Below are 3764 nucleotides of genomic sequence, written 5' to 3'. Positions count from 1 at the left end.
GGTGGCCCAATCCTTTTTGTAGCAAAGGACAAGCCTGGAAAAAACTCTTATATAAAGCAAAGCGCTCCCGAGGACACATGGGGATTACTGTCAAGCTAGTTTTCATCATGCTCATATGATTCACGTTTGTTACTTTGATAATTCGATATGTGGGTGGACCGGTGCTTGGGTACTGCCCTTCCTTGGACAAGCATCCCACTTATGATTAACCCCTCTCGCAAGCATCCGCAACTACGAAAGAAGAATTAAGGTAAACCTAACCATAGCATGAAACATATGGATCCAAATCAGCCCCTTACAAAGCAACGCATAAACTAGGGTTTAAGCTTCTGTCACTCTAGCAACCCATCATACTTATTACTTCCCAATGCCTTACCCTAGGCCCAAATAATGGTGAAGTGTCATGTAGTCAACGTTCACATAACACCACTAGAGGAAAGACAACATACATCTCATCAAAATATCGAACGAATACCCAATTCACATGATTACTTATAACAAGACTTCTCCCATGTCCTCAGGAACAAACATAACTACTCACAAATCATATTCATGTTCATGATCAGAGGGGTATTGAATAGCATTAAGGATCTAAACATATGATCTTCCACCGAATAAACCAACTAGCATCAACTACAAGGAGTAATCAACACTACTAGCAACCCACAGGTACCAATCTAAGGTTTTGAGACAAAAATCGGATACAAGAGATGAACTAGGATTTGAGAGGAGTTGGTGCTGGTGAAGATGTTGATGAAGATTGACCCCCTCTCCATGAGAGGATCGATGATGATGACGATGGCGATGATTTACCCCTTCTAGAGGGTTGTTTCCCTGGCAGACCAGTTCCGCCGGAGCACTAGATTGGTCCTGCCCAGGTTCCGCCTCGAGACGCTCGGCGCTTCATCCCAAAAGCTTTCTTTTGATTTTTTTCCAGGGAAAAAGACACCATATAGCAGAAGATGGGCATCGAGGGCCTGCCAGGTGGCCCACGAGGCAGGGGTGCGCCCAGGGGGGTAGGGCGCGCCCTCCACCCTCGTGGCTGGTGGGTGGCACCCCTCTGGTGCTTTCTTCGCCCAATATTTCTAATATATTCCAAAACTGACTTTCATGGAGTTTCACGAATTTTGAAGTTGTGCAGAATAGGTCTCTAATATTTGCTCCTTCTCCAGCCCAGAATTCCAGCTGCCGACATTCTCCCTCTTCGTGTAAACCTTATAAAATAAGAGAGAAAAGGCCTAATTATTGTGACATAATGTGTAGTAACAGCCCACAATGCAATAAATATTGATATAAAAGCATGATGCAAAACGTACGTATCACATATTTCGAGAGTCCACCATACCTACCTTTGGATTGAGTAAGATCCTTCAAGTAAGTTGTCGTTGGTGCAATAAGGCAATAAAAATTGCTTGTAAATGTGTTGGATCATTTAGTGTAAGAGAAAATTGAGCGTTGTACGAACTTGTGATGACAAAGAATAAAAGTGACATACTGCATAATAAAGGTTGCTAACATAAGGGGCAATACAATGTGACGTTCTTTTGCATTAAGGTATTTAGCATACAAATAAATAAGCGCATGACAACCTCTGCCTCCCTCTGTGAAGGGCCTACCTTTTACTTTTATGCATTTACTTTTATGAAGAGTCAAAGTTTTTTCCCTATTCCTTTTTATTTTTTCTCCTTTTGCAAGCATCATGTGGTGAGGAAAGATATTGGCACATATATCCAGCTGGATATGAGTAGGCATGAGTTATTATTGTGATATCCCCTTGAGGTGAATATGTTGGGAGGTGAAATTATAAGCCCCTATCTTTCTATGTGTCTGGTTGAAACTTTTTGTTCATGGGTACACTGTGAGTGTTAGCAATCATATAAGATTAAATGATGGTTGAGTATGTGGACTTGCCTAAAGGCTCCGACACGTGAACCTTCCGGAAAATATGATGAATTGTAGTTGCAAAGTTGACTGAGAACATATTTTGTTGGTTTTCAATAAGGTTTATGCTTTATACTTCAATGTTGTGATGAATTCTTACTTGTTCATGGGAAGTTGTATGATAAAAGTTATTGGATAAAAATTATGTGCAAAAATCTTTATGTTAAAGTTCTTTGTTGTTATAATAATATGCATGATGCTTCTATGTCCGTATTTTGTTTTTATCTACACCTCTCTCTCTAAGCATGTGGACATATTTTTCGATTTCGGTTTTCGCTTGAGGACAATCGAGGTCTAAGCTTGAGGGACTTGATACGTCCATTTTGTATCATGTTTTCCTAATGTTATTTATAATGTTTTTATGCATAATAATGCTTTTGGGAGTAATTATAATGCCTTTTCTCTCATAATATGCAAGGTCTACACAAAGAGGGAGAATACCGACAGCTGGAATTCCGGACCTGAAAAAGCACGTCAGAGCTACCTATTCTGCACAACTCCAAACAAGCTGAAACTTTAGGTAGATTTTTTATGAATTATTTAAAAATTATTGGAGCAAATAACTACCAGAGGGGGCCCACCAAGTGGGCACAACCCACGTTGGAGAAGTATCATGGACATGTCCGGGATGATCCCCTGATTTTGAGAGTTGACGGGGTTACGGTTTGGCACTGGGCATTAGGTGATAGATATAGGCATCGGTGCTCTCGGTGGTCGTCGGAGATGGTCGCTCTGTCTGTTTGCCTTGCGTGGCGTGGCTGGATTTTCAGGGGCGCTACCTTGATCTGGTCTGCCGGGTGTGGCCGACACCGATATGAGGTGAAGATCGATACGGTGGGACTCATCCAGGTGCAGCGTGGGAGCGTCATCTTGGAAATCGTCATTGCTGACCTAATGCACCTCGTCAAGGAGGCTGGTGGTTGTGTCGTCACGGTGCTGTAGTGATGGCCCTTTCATGGGTTCATACGGTGTGTGCTGGCTTTGTCCACCCGATACATCAGGTCGGCAATGAGGTGACTAGAAATCAAAGGATCAATGGTTGGAGTGGAATCCCTTTGAAATCAACACAATTAGTGGGAGCTCTCTCTCAGAAAGATAGATACGAGTTGTGTTCGCTTTGAGAGACACTAATGTAGTGGGTGGGGGTATATATGGGCAGGACCAAAAGTTTGACCGTTACACACACTTTTGCACACATCAATGAGTCCGAGTAAAATGACTCGGTCAGGCCGATATGTACAAACACAAAAGGCAACAACTTTGGATTATTCGGTCACACCATATAAAACTGATCGGTGGCTCCGAGAAGTGATGACTTGAGCAATTTAAACACTCTGGTGACACTGACTAAAATTGTTCAAAAAATCTGAACGAGTTGCAGTAGGCAACATAAATTGGCTACCATGGAAATATTGCTCTCCTTAATGACAGACAAATCCGCTACCATGGCAGGGATTTTACCCCAAACCCTCAAATCACTCATTTTTCCAATATGTGATCACCACGTGGGCAGAGGAGAGGAGGAAGCCGAGGTCCAGGACTCACCTGCCGGCGGAGGTGACAAAGAGATGGTTCAGGTAGGAAACGATGATGGCGGGCGAAGGAGCCGAGGAGGAGACGCAAAGGAGACGAGTTGAGACAAAGAGAAAGGAAGGAGCCTGATCAGTCGCAGTGAAAGGAAGAAGCGTGAAGAAAACCACCTAGTCAGCACTATTAAAGCGAAAACCACCTGAAATCCAGTGTAAAACCATTCAGAGGCTAATTGATCTTATATTGGCATATTTGAGGGGGTGATTAAACCGATTTTAGACTTGAGGGGGCGG

The sequence above is a fragment of the Triticum dicoccoides genome, chromosome 2B (genome assembly GCF_002162155.2).
Source record: "Triticum dicoccoides isolate Atlit2015 ecotype Zavitan chromosome 2B, WEW_v2.0, whole genome shotgun sequence".
NCBI classification, from domain to species: domain Eukaryota; kingdom Viridiplantae; phylum Streptophyta; class Magnoliopsida; order Poales; family Poaceae; genus Triticum; species Triticum dicoccoides.
This window is presented reverse-complemented; position numbering follows the sequence as displayed.